At 35.1% G+C, this 18,614-nt stretch overlaps 1 pseudogene; it reads right to left on the bottom strand.

Annotated features, from left to right (window-relative positions):
- Positions 1–12,696: 12,696 nt before the first annotated feature.
- On the bottom strand, positions 12,697–13,059 carry LOC101707303 (U1 small nuclear ribonucleoprotein C pseudogene; annotated as a pseudogene).
- Between the last annotated feature and the right edge of the window lie 5,555 nt (positions 13,060–18,614).

Raw genomic sequence — 18,614 nt, forward strand, 5'->3', positions numbered from 1 at the left:
CTTCCTTTCTTTTCCCTGTTATGTTCAAATATCTTATATTTCTCTATGTTATATGCCCATCAACATAATACATATTGTTTTATACAATCATTTTTAATGAATTTAGAAATGAATGGAAAAATGAGTATTTTTACTATCTCTCATAATTACATAATTATCTTTATCAGTGCACTTTTTTATATGGATTTAAAATAGCATCTGAGGTTATTACCTTTCAGTTTCCTTTAATATTTCTTTTGAGGCAGTGTCTTAGTCCCTTTCCTTGTCACTGGGACAAAATATCCAACACCTATAACTTAAAAGGAAGAGAGTTTTATTTTGGCTCACAGTTTCAGAAGTCTCAGTCCATGCATGGTGGGAGGCAAGATGGAAGAGTTTGTAAGAAGGAAAACTACTCACATCATGGCAGACAGGAAGTAGGCAGAAAAGCAAGGAATCCATAGGAAGATACCCTCTTCCAAAGGCCCCTGCCCAATGAGCAGTCTCTTACCAGGCCCCACATCCTAACAGCAAGTCAGCTGTAGTACCCCATAATCCAACCTCCTTTCAAGCCTAGCCTATGAGCACAGGAGGCCTTTGGCAGCATATTCTTGATCCAAATCATACCAGGAAGGTTAACCAGCACCAAATTCAATGTTTGTTGATCTGGGAATGTACTTGTTTTACCTTAATTCTTTTCCTTGACAAAAGATATTCTTGGTTAACAGTTTTGTTGTTTGTAGTAAGTTTTTAAAGATGTTATAGCAATACCTTCTGGGCTCCTTCTTTTTCTGATGAGAAGTCAGTTTATTCTTAGTGGAGTTCCTTTATGCATGATTTTCTTTTTTTCATTGTATTTCAATATTTTATCATAATGATTGCATATGAATCTTTTTACATTTATATTAAAGTTCAGTAAACTTTTTGATTGTTCATATTTTTCATCAAATTTGGAAATGTTTCAGCAATTACTTATTGATGATTTAATTTTTCATTAGTTAATATTACACAAAACAACGTGTTTCATTTAGGCATATCCATACATACATACAGCACACATTGACCATTTTCACTCCCCCATCAATCCTTTCCCCTTCTCCCCTACTTTCTTCCTCTTTTCTAAAAGTCTCCCTTTTACTTTTTTTTATTTAAAAATAACTTTATTATCAAACACACACTCATACAGATATTAAAAGCATTCAAAGAAGAACAATGCAAGGGAAAAAACTACAATAATATTCAAATACAGTAGAACTCAACCAAAACAAAACTGAAAAGCACTTAAACATTTTTCCATATACCTTAAAAAAAATCTCAAGTACCAACAAGACAACAGAGGATGTGATTTGTTTCAGAAAGATCCCCCAAAACAACATTGAACAAATAGTGGTCTGGAAAAAAAACTCCAGTTAGATAGCATACTCCGCATAAGCTGAGCTTCTCCCTAATTTAAATTTCAATACAGTCATGTGACATGCGATGGAAACACAGTCCGAGAAATGTTATTTGGCCATTTCATCCCTGTGTATCCTTAATTACACTTTACTTTGATCAGGGATCAAACTCAGGACCTTGTGCTTTCGAGGCAGGTGTGGTGCTGCTGAGCTAAATCCCCCACCCTCAAGCGTTGTTTTGTAAATCTGATACTTGGGCCTTATTGAAGTTTCAGTTGCATCATTTGATCTTAGTGTATATGTCATCTTTTCTTATTTCCTTGTAATCTTGAAAATTTTTTCTTGAAAACTTAAAATTTTAGCTAATATTTTGTATGAACTCCAGATATTCATGCTCCATATCTTGTTTTTGTTGTTATTTATTCACTTAGTAACTTGTCTGTCCTAGTATAGTTAAGTATATTTCCTTGTCAATATGAAGCCTTTGATGTTGCTTCTCAGAGAATCCATACTAGAGAAAATACATGATAAATGATAGTTATATAAGCAGAACTGTGTTTGATTGACATTTTCTCTGATTTCCTTGTAAACTCTATGCCTCATTTGGTATTACAACAAGTTATTAGGAATAATTCAATTTCAATTCATTGCTTTATTATTTTTACTATGGCCTGGGATATAAAGTGCTTCAAAATCTGTTCCAATTAAATTTTGACAGGGAGAGTCCCTCCCCCTCCCAAAATTTGTTGAGGTATAATTATCAAATAACTATATGCATTTAAGTACACAATATGATGTTTTAATATAATTCTGCATTGTGGAATGGTTACTACAATTTGAGGCCAGTTTGGAGGTTTGTTCTTACTGTCAGAGAGCTTTTCTCAAGCACCTCTGTCCTTTACTCTCTCTGTTGAATAAGTTAGCCAGTGATTTTGCTTGTTCTTAATTAAACTTCCAGATCTTTTTATCTTCTTACCATGAATATAGGTATTATTTTTAGCACACTTATATGATTGAACTTCTCTATGTTTCATTTCAAATAAAGCAAGTTTCTTGGGGATAGCTTTGGATCTCTCTTTTTTTTTCCTTAGGGTCCACCTCATCTTCTCCCTAAAGTCTCCAAGCCACTAATCTGAGTGCTGAGTAAGGTAGTATAGTCTGGTCTTTTCAGTTTACCTGTTTCAATGTAGTAAGCTGAGCAGAAGCATATTGGAGCCTCAATATGTGCAGACAGATACAACTGGACATAGCATACATCATCAGTGTGGAATGGTGTGTTAGCCAGCTTTTAATCACTGTGACAAATACCTTAGAAAAACAAAGGAGGAAACATTTATTTTGGTTCATAGTTTCAGAGGTCTCAGCCCATAGTTAGTTGTCTCTAATGCTCTTAGGCCTGTGGTGAGACAAAAACGTTACTGCAGAAGGGCATTGAAGAGAAAAGCTGCTTACCTCATGGCAGCCAGGAAGGAGAGAGAGACAATGCCAGTGAGAAAGGGGTAAAGGACCAGACACAGTTCCCAAGTTCATGTCCCCATGATGTACTCCTTGCAACTGGGCGCTATTTCCTGTTTCCATCATCTCCCAACAACATGATCAAATTAAGATCTCATCAGCTAATGAACTGATGGAAGTTAGAGTCCTCATGACCCAGTCACTCCCCAAACCTCTTCAGTATGTAAGCCTCTGTTGACACAGTGAGCCTTTGGGGGACATTTCACCGTAACTGAAGGGTTTAGAAAGATAGCTCCTAAACTCTGACTGTACTCACCAGGAACTTAGTATCTACTAGTTGGAACAGGAGTAGACAAAAAGTGCTACTAGGCTGCCACTCCATATGAGATACTTTATCACTTGGTAGTGAGCTTCGTCACAGCCTCCGGGAAAGGAGGTTCCATCAAGATATCCTTGGAGAGAGAGGAGGTGAGGTAGGGGTTCAAGTGTCACTGACTCTCTGTCTTTATCAAGTAAGTTTATAAAAATGTGTTTTCTTTATTTGATGTAGGCCCTTAGGAAACGTCCCAGAAAATGTTAATAGTTCCTATATTAATGACCCATACTAGTTGTACAGATTGGTGGAATTCACTGTAAATTTCCATGCATGCATGCATTGTGCACTGATCATGTCTATTTATCCTTCTACCCTCCCCTCCCTCTCCTCCCTACCAACAGCCCCCTTCACAGTTGCTAATTCACTTTCTACTTTCAAGTAATTATTTTAAGTTTCCACATATGAGACTAAACATTAGTTTTTCTGTGTCTGGCTTATTTCACTACCGTCATGCCCTCCAGTTTCATCCATTTTGCTACAAATGACTGGAATTCATTCTTTTTATATCTGAATAATATTCCATTTTGTATCTATAGCATATTTTCTTTATTAATTCATCTGTAGATAGTCACTTAGGGTGATTCCATATATTAACTATTGTAATTAGTGCCACTGTCAACATAGGTATGCAGGTATTTCTTTTGAGTACTGACTTCATTTCCTTTCAATATATACCCAGGAGTAGGATTATGGAATCATATGGCACTTCTACTATTTTCAGTTTGTTGAGGAACCTCCATGCCATTTTTCCTAGTGTCTTTACTAGTGTACTTTCCTACCAACAGTGTATTATGGCTCCCTTTCCTCCACATTCTTGCCAGCATTTGTTAATTTTTGTAACAGCATTCTTATAGGGGTGGGATGCTATCTTATTTTTGATTGGATCATTTGTTTCTTATTCCTTGAGTTTTTTATAGTTTCTGGATATCAATTTCTCATTCAGTAGGTTGTTTTCACTCTGCTGTTTCTTTGGCTGTTCAGATTTTTAGCCCATGATCTCATTTGTCAATCTTTGTTTTTGTTTTATGTGCTTTTAAAGACCTTTGCAGGAAACTCTTACCTGTGCCAGTATCTTGAAGTGTGTCCTGTGGTTTTCTCTAGCTGTTTCAGGTCTTATATTAAGATGTTTGATCCATTTTGAGTTCATTTTTGTATAGGGTAAGAGGTAGGGGTCAGGGTTCAATTTTCTATATGTGAACATCTAGTTTTTCCAGCACCATTAGTTGAAGAGCCTATCCTTTATTCAGTGTAAGTTTGAAACACTTTGGTTCAGAATTGGCTAAAGATGTAATCTTAATTTGATAGTTTCTCATCAGTATAGAGATACCTCAAAGAACTAGGACTGGAAGTCCCATTTGGCTCAGCTATTCCCCTGCTATTCCCCAAAGAATTAAAAGAATCATACCACAGTGATATATGTGAACCCATGTTCATAGCAGCACAATTTGTAATAGCTAAAACTTGGAAACAGCCCAATTGCCCATCAACTGGAGACTGGATAAAGAAAATGTGGGCTTTTTTTATAAAATGGAGTACTTCTCAGCCGTAAAAAATGAGAAATTAGAGACATTTATAGCTAAATGGATGCACATTGAAGTGATACTCTTAAGTGAAATAAACAAGACACACATGTGTAAATACCAAATAGTTTCTCTAGTGTGAGAAACTGAAAGTGTAAATAAGGACTAAAAGGTATAGTAGATAATCTGAAATAGGAAGAAAAGGGGCAAAGGGAAAGGGGAATTGGGAGGGGTAGGGGAAAGGAAAGAAGGGAATGGAATTAATATGAGAAAATGAAAAAATGGAAACAAAGTCTTTGTAAATGGGGAGAGATGGAGGAGTTGAAGGGAGGGCCAGGGAAGGGGGAAAGAATAAGAACCAAGAGAGATTATGGAAAGGTGCAAATTTCCAATGATGAGTGTCATTATATTGTATACCTAAAATGTACCAATAAAATAAAATTTTTAAAAAATTTGATAGTTTCTCCCAGTTAGCTAATGAGCACAATAGAATTTAAGCAATTAATTTTATGTCATTGGTGTCTGTCAAAGTTTGACCCCAAAACACATTTTTCTAATCACTGCAATTTTATTACACCATTAAATCCCCTGTACAATGAATACCAGCTTAATTACTTTCAGAAGTATATTTTCATAAGTGTAGTTTTATCAACACTTTACAAATTCAAAAAAATTTAAATGGGGCTTTGAAGCTGATTATACAGAAAATGTATTCAAATTAAAAAACTCAACATCTTCCTAATATCGCTTTCATATCCTGAGTCAAGAGAAGGTGTTTATTCTTTTAGACTCTTCTCCTTTATTCTTTAAATGCTATTGTTTATAATTGATCCTCAACTTCTACATATACTTTAAACAAGGATTATTAATATATGTTTAAAATGAGGTATATCTTGACATACACATTTCAAACCATGTCCCCTTTTAAACTTAAAAGTATACAGTGGATGTAGCTGAATATGTTTTAGTGTTTAATGTTAATACGATGTCATTCTTATCAACCTGGTCAGTGGAATTCTATTGTATATTTTAAATTCATTTTTGTAGCTTGTAATTTTTATTGTTGTTTGTACAATAACTGAAACCACACTCAGTGTATTACTTACAGATTTCTTTCTTAACAGTACATTAAATCCACCCATATCCTTTATCCAATGTAAGTTTGAGATACTTTAGTTCAGAATTGGCTAAAGATCCAGGGATTTATTTATGGGTTCTCTTTTCTGTTTCTCTAGTCTGTGTCTGTTTTTGTGCTGACACCATGTATTTTTGTTATTGTGGATCTGTAACTTATCCTGAAATCAAATATTATGATGTCTCCATCAAGAATTTTGCTCTTTCAAGATTGTTTGAGTTATTTGGAGTCTGTTGTGGTGCATATGAATTTTAAGATTGCTTTTCTAGTTCTATGAAGAATGTCATAGCTATTTTTATGGGGATTGCACTGAATCTGTGGATTGTTTTTGTAGCAAGGCCATTTAAAACTGTTAATTTTTTCAGTCATGAATATGGGAGGTCTTTTCACCTTTTACTGGCTTCTTACATTTCTTCAGTATTTTGCAATTTTCACTGAAGAAGTCTTTCTCATCCTTAGTTTCATTTTTAGCTATTTTAATTTTTTGTAGCCATTGTGAATGGGATTATTTTCTTGATTTCTTCCTCAGTGAATTCATTATTGGTGTATAGAAAAGCTATTGATTTTTGTATGTTAATTTTATATCCTGATACTTTACTGAATTCATTTGTCAGTTCTAATTGTCTCTTGATGGCGTTTTTCAATTTTTGAACATATAGAGTCACATCACCTGCAAACAGGAATAATTTGAGTTCCCCCTTTCCTGACTGTATGTCATTTCTTTCTCTTTTTCTTTCCTAATTGTTCTGACTAGAATTTCCAGTACTATATTGGAAAAGAATTTTAAGAGTGGACCTCCTTTTCTTATTCCTGATCTAACAGGAAATACTTTCAACTTTTTCTTCTTTTAATATGATGTTGATTATGTTTCTCATATTTAGCCTTTAGTATATTTTATGGGTTTCTAATATACAGCCTTTATTATGTCTTGGTGTGATCCTTCTATACTTAATTTGTTCAGGGCTTTTGACATGAATTCACATTGAATTTTTGTCAAGTGCTTTTTCTGTATCTATCAAGCTGATCAAGTCATTTCTATTCTTGCTTCTTTGTGTTTATTGACATATACTTTTCCCTCTTTCACTTTGGGGTGTATTTGCAAATGTCCTCATACTTAGTCCCAGATTCAAAACTCTCCCATTATTCTTTTTTCCCCACCATTAAGTTTATTGGTACATTTTAGGTATAACATACATTTACATGCATCATTGGGATCTTGTACCATTACATGAGTATCTTGGTTCTTATTTTTTCCCCTTCCCCTGCCCTCCCTTCACCCCCTCCACCCTTCCCTATTTGCAAAGACTTTGTTTCCATTTTTTTCCTTATCTCATATTTTCCCCCTTCTTTCCTTTCCCCTACCTCTCCCGCTTCCCCTGCTCCTTTAGACCTTTACTTCCTGTTACACAATATCAATTATACATTTTTAAAATTAAAATATCAAGACCTAGGAAACACTACCACAGATTTTACAGAATTTAAAAGGATATAGAAAGCATATTTCAAAAATCTGTTTTGAAATAAATTTGACAACTTCTATGAAGTACCTTGGAAGACAAATTAATGAAACTAACTCTGGAGGAAATATAAAATTTGAATAGCACCTATTAAAGAAAGTATATTTCTAGCTTGAAAATCTACCTATGACAACAACAGGCTCATATACATTTTAACTGATAGATTATATCAAACATTTAAAGCAGGATAAAAAAGGAACAATTCTCCCCTCATTTTAGGAAATCAACATTATGCTAATCCTAAAACTGGATAAAGATAATAGAAGAAAAGAGTATAAACATAGATAGAAATTTGTTTGACAAAACAAACTATTAGAAGTCAGATCTGGCAGTATGTAGAAAGTGGTTTTATTATAGGGATGGCAGTGTTGGTTCAGCACTGGAAGATCCACCTCCAAAAATCATCATTTTAACAGAGGAAAGGAAAAGCCATATAATCCTGTCACTAGTTGGAGAAAATGTATTGGACTAAATTTCACAGATGTTCATGGTAAAAGCTATCAATCAGGAGACTAGAAGTAGAACAGAACCTTCTCAACAGATTAAAGACATGTACTCCATACTTCCAGTGAGAACACCTTACATAAATGGAGAAGATACAATGCTTTTTCCTTAAGGTGGGGAACAAGGACAGATATGCTTACTATTTATCTGTCCATTAAACTTTGAATCCTAGACCCAACCAAAATAGTCTGGCAATAAAATGACAAAATTATGATAGGATTGGCAAGGTAGAAGCAAAATCTTTATATGTAGATGGAATGATCATCTACAGAGAAAATACTAAGAAATCTCTAGGAGCCCCTAGAACTTGTACTTGAATTTAGCAGGATTAGAAAACACAAGGTATATATAAAAATTCAGGTCTATGTATACTTGATATAAACGAAGAATTGGATATTGCAATTTAAAAGTTATGTAGGAGTACAAAGGACCTAGAAAAGTTAAAAAAAAACAAAAAACAAACAAACAAAAAACCAGTGTTGGAAGACATTTAGTACCTAATTTTAAGACTTCTTCTAAAGCTACAGTAATCAAGGGAGTGTTGGTGTAAGGAAAGACATATAGATCATTGGACTAAAACAGAGAATCTAGAAATAGAACCACACATATATGGTCCACTGAGTTTTGAAGGATTATTTAACATTAACATTTTATAGAATATAAACTCAATTCAAGATCTGAGGAAGAGAGAGTGTTTTCAGCAAATGGCACTAGAACACCTGGTATCTGTATATAAAAAATTAACCTCAACCCTTTATTTCCATACATAAAAATAACTTGAAGAGATCTATGAATCTAAATAAGAAAGCCTAAAAGTATAAAACTTTAAGAAGAAATTAAAGGGAAAATGTTTATGAATTTAGGGTAGGTAAGAACTACCTAGGATACAAAAACCATGATGTATAAAAGAAAAAAATTGATAAATGAGATTCCATCAAAATTTAGAACTTTAAATGACATCATTAAAATGAAAAGTAGTCCTTAAACAGACCATATTTACAATGCATATAACCTATGAGCAGAATATATAAAGAATTCTTAGAGCTCATTAATAGACAACCCAATTAAAAAGTAGACATAAGATGATAAATAGCCAGTACAGCACCAGGAAAGGTGTGCAACTCTAGAATCAGAAAAATACTAATCAGTACAATAACAAGATTGAATTACACACTCATTAGGGAGATGAAGTTAAAAGTTTTAAAAGCATTGTCGTGACTTTTTCTTTTTGTTGGATTCTCCCCCTTTGCGTTTAATTTGTCATGCCCAATGGATTCATCTTGCTGGGTTTCCTGGGGTTGTGATCCTCATTACCTTTTCCTAGGGTATTGTCTAAAAATTTTTGGAGTGCATGTTTGACATTCTTGAAGTTCCTGAGGTGCTCTTTATCATGAAAGTACCTTATTTTTCCATCAATTTTGAAAGATAGTTTTGCAGGGTACATCAATCTGGGTTGGAGGCTGTTTTCCTTTAGGGCTTGAAATACATCACTCCAAGCTCTTCTTGCCTTGAGGGTTTGTGTTGAGAAGTCTGCTGTGATTCTGATGGGCATTCCTTTGTATGTGATTTGTTTCTTTTCTCTCACTGCTTGTAGAATTTTGTTCTTCTATTGGATTTCTGGAATCCTAACTATTATATGCCTATGTGTAGATTTTTTTTTGATCAAGGCTATTTGGAGTCCTGTATGCCTCACTTATCTCTATGTCAATTTCTTTTCCCCTCCTTGGGAAGTTTTCTGCCATCACTTCTGTGAAGAGTTTTTTTTATGTCATCTGCACTCTCTCCTCTTTCTTCACTGACTCCGATCAGTCTTATGTTACTCTTCTTTGCATCGTCTAGCAGCTGCTGGATTGATTTATCATGGTCCCTTACAATTTTAAAGCAATTTTTCTTTTCCTGGTCACTAATTGCAACCTTTTCTTCTATATCTGAAATTCTATCCTCACATTGGTTCATTCTGCTGCACAGACTTTTGATGGAGTTTTTAATCTCCTGGAAGTCTGTTTGCATCGGCTTTATGGATTCCATTTTTTCCTATGTTGGGATTCCATCATGTTCCTCAGATTGTCTATTTTTTTATCTATGTCCTCTCTAGATTTTTTTATCATGTCTTGCACCATGAGCACAATCTTTGCTGTTATCTGAGTAATTATTTCTGATTTCATTTTTCCCAGATCCTCTTTTGTTCCGAGTTGAGAGAGTCCAAGTGGTTGAGTATCAGATTGTTCCACCTTGTTTCCCTTTGGGGTTGCTGTAGGTGATCTGGAAGTCTGTTTTTGAGGCTTGTTTATGTGTTTTCTCATTTCCACTGGGGGGGGGGTGTTTTGGCGCCCACGTGACTCAGCTTCTCTGCCCTAGGAGTGTGGAATGGTGGCAGGGGATCTTCCTTCCAGGTGCTGGGACCAGCTCAGCTTCTCTGCCCTCTCTCCCATTGCTGTTGATGTTCAGGGATTCTATTTATTCTTAATTACTCTTCCTGGGTTTGAACCTAAGTTTGTTTTCACATTTTAAGTGAATTTTATTAGTTTGCACTTTAATGAAACACATACCATTTTTTAATTTCACATAGGGATAGGTCATATAATGAAATGTGAAAAACCTAATCTCCTACAAATCTACTACCACATATGCATTTTAAATCAATGTTTAACTGCCTCATTGATATAATTTAAGAGAATATTAAACTACAATGAAATTTACTCTGACTACTTTCTATTCACATTAAACTTAGATCATGTAATCCAAAGTGTTTTATGTCTTAGAAATACTGCAATCCCATTGCATCAGAAGTTTTTGTTTTTTCTCTTTTTTCTCCCTCCATGTGATTTAAATTTTAAAATTAAGTTCTGCTGTTTCTCAGGTATTATCTTCGTTTTTTTTGTTGTTTTGTTTTTGCTTTGATAATTCCAGAGGAATTTTTGTGGAAGAATCTACTTGTTTAAAGGGGGATTACAATGATATTCAGTAGGCTGTGCATGAGATCTCTAGAACTTACTCATTTTACTACTGAAAGTTGCTACTCTTTGGCCAATATCTCCCCCTGCTAAACCCACCTCCTTTACTTCTTGTAAACCAGTATTCTGTTCTCAGATTCTGTTTGTAGACTACTTTATAAGTGAGATCATACAGCTGAGTTCTTCAAGTTCCATAGCTGGGACTGAAATTGGCAGACATGTTATCCAAGGCAGGGGCAGTAATGTTTCCTAATGGGAAACTTAGCAGATGGTGATGGTGACAGGACTGAGACCAAAGGATTCTATGGCTGATTTTACAGGGAACAGGGCCATTTTCAGGTTTTTATCCAGGACCATAGTAAACAAGCTGCTGTCTGGGCTTGCCTTGCTTACTGAAAATAGCCTTCCTTGATCTTTGGCTCTACCATATTTTTACAATATCTTGCCCAGGTGCCTGGGCTTTCTAAAAGACATGCCATACACACTGTGAATGGCTGTCAAATTACTGTTGTGAAGGAATCTGAGAACTGGGGCCCCTGGCCTTCCATCCTGTTGACCTGATGATTGTGTTTTGGCAAATGGAAAATATTGGTCTTGTAAAACTTAAGTGACATGGTTATAGACCTGTAGCCAATGAGGGAATTCACACACCTTCACTATTAGAAATGACAGTTTAAAACAGAAGTTTAATTGTTAAAAAATAAGAGTTTAAAAGAGGAGTTAATTCTATTGTTTCCCTGTTTTTCCCTCTGTTTACTTGTTTGCCTTACCTGGTGGCTTCTTTCTATTGATGTTCTTGGAATTGTGGTCATCATTATCTCTTTCTAAAATATCCTTCAGAGCATTTTGTAGAGCTAGTCTGATGGGCATGAATTTCTTCAGTTGTTCTTTGTCATGGAAGTATCTTATTTCTCCATTGATTCTGAAAGATAGTCTTGTGGGGTACATCAATCTGGGTTGGAGTTTGTTTTTCTTCAGGAGTTGAAATACTTCACTCCAAGCTCTTCTTGATTTAAGGGTTTGTAATGAGGAGTCTGCTGTGATTCTGATGGGCTTTCCTTTATAGTTGATCTGTTTCTTTTTTCTAATAGCTTTTAATATTCTGTTCTTGTGAATTTCCAGAATCCTGATTATTATATGTAGTGGTGTAGATTTACTTTGGTCATAGCTAAGTGGAGTTCTATATGCCTCATTCATCTGTATGTCAAATTCTCTTTCCATGCTTGGGAAGTTTTCTGCAATTACTTCTATGAAAAGATTTTTTTATGTCATTTGTGCTGACTCCTGCTTTTTCAATGATTTCAATCAATCTTATCTTGTTCTTCTTTGCATCATCATGCAGCTGTCTGCCTCTCTCTTCCAATAATCTCTTCCTTATTTTATTCTTTATTTATATTTTGTGTTTTGAGATCAAAATACTATAATTTTGATGATGTTTAGTTTATATTTTTCTTTGGTCATTTCAACTTTCAGTTTCATAACTAAGAAACAATAACCTATTTCAGAGTAATAAAGATTATCATCTAAGAGTTTTACAGTTTTAGCTCTTATATTTTGAGTTAGCTTTCATATATGATGTGAAGTAGGGTCTACTTCATGTCAATATCTAGTTTTGACAATACCATTTGTTTTTTGTTTAAAGAGCTGACAATTTAATTTTCACATTTCACAATACAAATGAAACTGTACTTCTTGCATTTTTGTTTATCTCACTTCTCCCTTTAAAACTATTCTGTTTGATAGGAAGGGGAAGCAAATCTTCCTTATGCTATTAGAAAATACCCACAATCACAGCATCATGATCTCCTGGTGACATAGAACAAATAATACAAAGCTGTTATGAAGAGGCCACCCCTCTAGCTTTATCTGTCTGGTTGAGTCATTCCTGGCGGAGGGGGCATCATCATGGGCCTAGCAGGAGGGCTCATCATTGGAGGCCCAGGTGTCATTGGCATGTAGCCTTCCATGGGTGGCCTCATTCCAGGAGCAGGTCCCACTGGCACCATCTCAGGAGGAGGCGTGGTCCATCATTGGCATCATGGGAGGGCCTCCCATGTCGGGTGCTGGCATCATACCAGGGTGAGAAGGACCTGGGAGACTAGGTGGAGGTGAGATCATAGCCCCTGCTGGAGGAGGAGTGGATAATGGAGTAGGAGGTATCTTTCCTTGTTGAAATGCAACAGTTGTTTTGTCAATCAGGCTCTGAGCCTGCTCTTCCATCCATTTCTGATAGTAGTCCTTCACATTTTCTTTATGTTTGCTACCACTGCAGTGTGTCTTTCTCATAGATGTAGAGTCATGGGTGAGGTATGTATTGCAGTAGTAACAATAAAACTTGGGTATGTTGCTCTGCAAGCCATTGGCCACTCTCTTGCCAACAATACCATTTGTTTGAAAGACTATTTATGCTCATTTGAATTTTCCAGCTTTTTTGTCAAATATCAATTGACCATCAAAGTAGGGATTTACTTTGTACTCTCAATTCTATCCTATTGATAGATCAGTGTTTATTTCTGTGCCATTAACATAGCACTGTGGCTATTATAGTTCTTAGTGAATTTTGGATTCAGGAAATCTGGGTCCCCTATCTTTCTTTTTCAAATTGTTTTAGCTGTCTTCCAGCCTTTGCATTTCTGTATGAATTTTAGGATCAGCTTTTCCACGTAAAAAAAAAAAATACTCTTAAAATTTTGAGAGGGACTGATTGAATTTGTAGATAAATTTGCTGAGTATTATATTAACATTATTAAGTCCTCTAATCCATGAATGTCTTTTCCTTTCCTTTTTACCTTTAGATCTTTAATTTCTTTCAATGATGGTTTGAAATTTTCAGTGTATAAGTGTTGTAGTTCCTTGGTTATATATACTCCTGAATATTTTATACTTTGATAGGAATGTGACTGAATTATTTTCTTAAAGTCATTTTTGGACCGTTCATTGAAAGTGTATAAAAATACAATTTATTTTTACATATTGATCTTGTGCCCAGCAGCTTTGCTGAAATAATTTATTAACTACTAAAGTCTGTAGATTTCTTATGTTTTTGTGCATTTACATTCATGTTATCTGTGAAGAGAGAAAGTTTTACATATTTCTTTTGAGTATGGACACTTTGTATTCATTTATTTTGCCTGTTTGCCCTGGTTAGAACTGCCAAGAAACTATATAAAAATGGTTAGAGTGACCATCCTTACCTCACTGTGAATACTTAGGGGAAAGTGATCTTTCACCATTATGTGTAATGTTAGCTGTGAGTTTCTCACATATGGCCCTTAGAAGTTCAAGTTCTCTTCTATCAGGCTCTTGGGCATTTTTATCTAGAAAGAGTGTCAGTTATGTTAAATGCCCTTGTATTTGTATCTATTGAGAGATAAGCCGAAGTTTTTGTTCTTTCTTATGTTGTTAAAACATTTTAAAATTATCAGATGTCAAACTATCTTTGCATCCCTACAGCAAATCCCACGTGGTTGTTGTATATGATTCATTTTGTATGTTGCTGGATTCTGTTTGGTAGTATGTTACTGTATGAAGCACCAGAGATTGACCACTCTAAATCTTAAAACAAGTCATCATGGTGAAATGTTTTATAATTTTCTCACCGTAAAATGAATCAGGAAGTTCATTTTATTAACAGTGTGTACAGTCTAACTTTAACCCACTACCAAACCCTCTTATTAATTCTCACCCCTTGCATCCTATGTTTTATCCCAGCATTGTTTCCCTCTGTTTTGTGACTAACACCTTTAGTTACCTGGTTTGATAAGTGTCAGTAGCCAACTCCTCCGGTATTATGCTGGCAACCATCTGAGAGCCAAACTTACCAGAGACCTACGGTGTGAAAATTGAAAAATGTAAGCATCATCCAGCTGTGACAAATTTCATAGCAAAATGTTTGGATATAAGTGAGATGATTAGTTTATGCTCCTTAGTCTGTATGAGTAGCTTATAAACAACAGAAGCTTATTTCTCATATTTGTGGAGGCTAGAAGTCAAAGATTAGAGTGCCAACATGATCAAGTTCTGGTGACGGCTCTCTTCTAGGTTGCAGACTGTTGACTTCTTAGAACTTTACATGACAGAAAGAACGAACTAACTCTATGGCTCCATCTTGTGAGGGCATTAATTACATTTGTGAGGGCTCCACTGTAGTGATCCAGTTACCTTCCAAAGGCCTCCATAACCAAATGCTACTGTATTGGGAGTTATAATCAGGAATATGTATTTTGAGGAGATACATTTAGTCCATTCTGTCTATATGCTCCTAAAGTTTATGTTCTCCCACGCAAAGTACATTAACCCATCCCAACAATCCCTAATCCCAGTTCTTTCCAGCATCAATTCTAAAATCTACATTTGAAATTCTTATCTAAATATTATCTAAATCAAATGTGGGCAAGACTCGGGATACAGTTCATCCAGAAACAACATCTTCCTCCAGCTGTGAAGCTACAAAATCAAACTACAATCTGGCAAAATCCATTGGTGAGATAGGCATAGGATAGACATTAGTCTTCAGAAAGGGAGAAATAGGAAAGAAAGAAGGGGCGACAGGTACTAATTAAGTCCAAAGCCCAGAAGGTAAGCTGCGGGAGATAGTAAGGCTCAAGAACAGTTCTCTTTTGCTCTTTAGTCTTCCCTCCCACACTACTGGGACAGTTTTCCTGATTTTTGAAACCACTAAGGTGACAACGTTGTCCTCACAGTTCAGCAAGGTGTTGTTCATGCTATGGGCTGTCTGTGGTGGTTCCATTCATACAGGGGTCCCACCCATGATGCAGTTTTCTGTTGAGTTGGAGATCTTGCAGCCAGCATTCCCCTGGATGGTTCTGCCCCAGCAGCCCCCCTGGGTTGTTGATCTAGTCATGGTGGAGGCAGCCATATTCCCTGCACCCTGGTGGGGGCCCCTCTTCTAAGTTGCTGGCTGCTGACTTGTATCCTCTCATGGCAAAAGAGCAAGCTGTCTGGTTTCTTCTTACAAGATCGCTAATCTCATTCAGAGGAGTTCAACCCTCCTGACAGAGCTAGTTATCTGTTAAAGGCCTAACCATCAAATACCATCAAGTTGGGATTAGGATTTCAACATATGGATTTGGGGCGTTACATAAAAATTCATACTGTAACAGATAAAACATACCAAAGCATTAGGCATGTATACACACAGGTTTTATTTGTTTTCATTCATGTTGCTTTTCCCCGAACCAGATAAATAAGGAAAAATCATGATTCAGCAAAGTAGTTTTTGTCCTCAAACCTCTTTTTTCACGGACCCCTCATATATATGATTTTTGCTTAATACTATAAAATTCTACATTCAATCCTATGTGGATTGCATTAAATTGTATCATTTCAAATGTAATCTTAATTTGATAATTTCTTCCAGATAGCTAATGAGCACAACAAAATTTAAGCAGTTAATTTTGTGTCATTGGTGTCTGTCAAATTTTGACCCAAAACACATTTTTCTAATCACTGCAATTTTATCACATCATTAAATCCCCTGTACAATGAATACCAGCTTAATTACTTTCAGAAGTATATTTTCATAAATGTAGTTTTATCAACATTTTACAAAATTCCAAAAAATTTTAATGGGGCTTTCAATCTGATTATCTAGAAAATATATTCAAATTTTAAAAACTCAACATCTTCCTAATATTGCTTTCATATTCTGAGTCAAGAGCAGGTATTTATTCTTTAGACTCTTCTCCTTTATTCTTTAAATGCTATTGTTTATAATTGATCCTCACCTTCTACATATACTTTAAGCAAGGATTATTAATATGTATTGAAAAAGAGGGATATCTTGACATATACATTCCAAAACATGTGCCCTTTCAAACTTAAAAATACATGATGGAAGCAGCTTAATATGTTTTCGTGTTTAATAGTACTTCTTAATACAATGTCATTCTTACCAAGCTGGTTAGTGGAATTCTATTGTACACTTTAAGTTTTGCACAGGCAACACATATCTAAATGCACTGTATGAGGTAAAATTTTAACTCATTTCCTCAGCTTAGTTCACATTCAGAAATGCCATATTTGCCCTCCATTAATTTGTCAATTTTTCTTTGGTGTTACCCTTTTTAATTATGGTTCCTATACTATACTTTGTATTCTACAATCACAAATACCCCTACTACCTTTCTTTTTTTTTTATGTTTTCTTTTTATAATATCACCTACTGAAGACTTAAGGCTATGATTTAAACTCAGTTTTCAAATTCCTAATACCACCATATTTGACTTTTTAGCTCATTTGCTATATATGAAGTATTTTTTCTCAAAAAATGAACATTGATACTGACTCTTCTATATTAGATTGTGTGCGCATGCATGTGTGCTGGGGGGGTGTCTCCCACAAAACTGCTCTTTCAATGAATCCCTTGGTAAATTTTGTTGCTTTCTTTATATAGGTTCTGAATAAGTCTTCACAGTGTATGGCTCAGTGATATTTTTCTTAGTATTGTGAATTATTTCTAACTTGGATTTTCCTTACAAAGTGTTGGTACAACAGGAAAACAGTGATATTTTCCCCCTACATTTATTTCTTAGCCCCAACTCACTAAAATGTTTAATAGCCCTCAAAGTTTTGGAGGCTTGATCTTCACATATCATTTAGGAATATAAAAGATACTCATGCATTCGCACTGCAAAGTTGAAAATAATCATTTCACACTGTCTAATCCAATTCTGCACAACATGTAATATCAGAGAGTTCATGGATGGGACTGATTTGTCAATCTTTTAAAATAAAAAAGTAATACATGTTTGATCATAAATACACTTTCAAAATAGAGAGAACATAGATTTCATCAGATCTTTTGCACATCCTTAAATCAAAAGAAAAAGACACCTATATCATGCTTTGAAATATCTGCATATATTTATTGTCTTTTGCAAATATATAGTGGTACCTCGGTTTAAAAACTTAATTTGTTACTTTACTTTCCCAGTTGGACCAGGACAAGGCAAAGAAAATATATACCTAGCTGACAATGAGTTCCAATTTCAAGTGAGGAAAAAATGAGAGGGACTGGAAGAAGCACAGAATAATCAAGATGTACAACTCCAAGCAAATGTGCAGTGTGAAGTATCAATTTCCAGTCTCCTTTTAACTCCTTCAAGTCTGTGCTATTACACTGAGACAACCACATCAAGATCCAGTCTGTCATAGGACTCCCTGACAGAATGAGGAGGAGACTAAGCAAACATGGCCCAGAAAGGCACCAATTGAACCAAGACAACTCTATAAGACAAAAATACAGTATGCAGTTTTAGGTATTCATGTAGCACTAGCAGACCACCACCTGTGTGCCCAGAGGAATCTGCTCCACAGTCAAAAGCATTCACAATAAATGAGAAGGCCAGGAAACTGGCTTCCAATAAACAGTGACAATATGGAGACTAAGTGATAGGTGTAATGCATTATATGGCTTTCATGTGGAATATTTTAAATCAATATTGTTAATGACATTTCATCAATTTAATCCACCTCAACTTCGGTTGCAAAATCAATCTATTACTTCAAAGAAAAAGTTGATCCCCTTTAAGTGTTAAGTTTGTTAATTGTTTTTTAAGTGTCCTCTATCATCATCAGTCTTATCTTGTTTAGAAATGCCCGATGGGTTAAAGGGACAAAGAGGAAAATCACCTGAATTTCAAGATAATAACTTTATATTTTTTTGGATAGACATCTGTATTTCTCAGTAAAAATGTTCAGTAGTAATCATTGTAAAACAGAGAAAATATATGGAAAAATGAAGTAAAACATAAAAGAA

The sequence above is a fragment of the Heterocephalus glaber genome, unplaced genomic scaffold (genome assembly GCF_053883595.1).
Source record: "Heterocephalus glaber isolate CG9 unplaced genomic scaffold, H.glaber_assembly_v1.0 deba00001764, whole genome shotgun sequence".
In the NCBI taxonomy this organism is placed as follows: Eukaryota; Metazoa; Chordata; class Mammalia; order Rodentia; family Bathyergidae; genus Heterocephalus; species Heterocephalus glaber.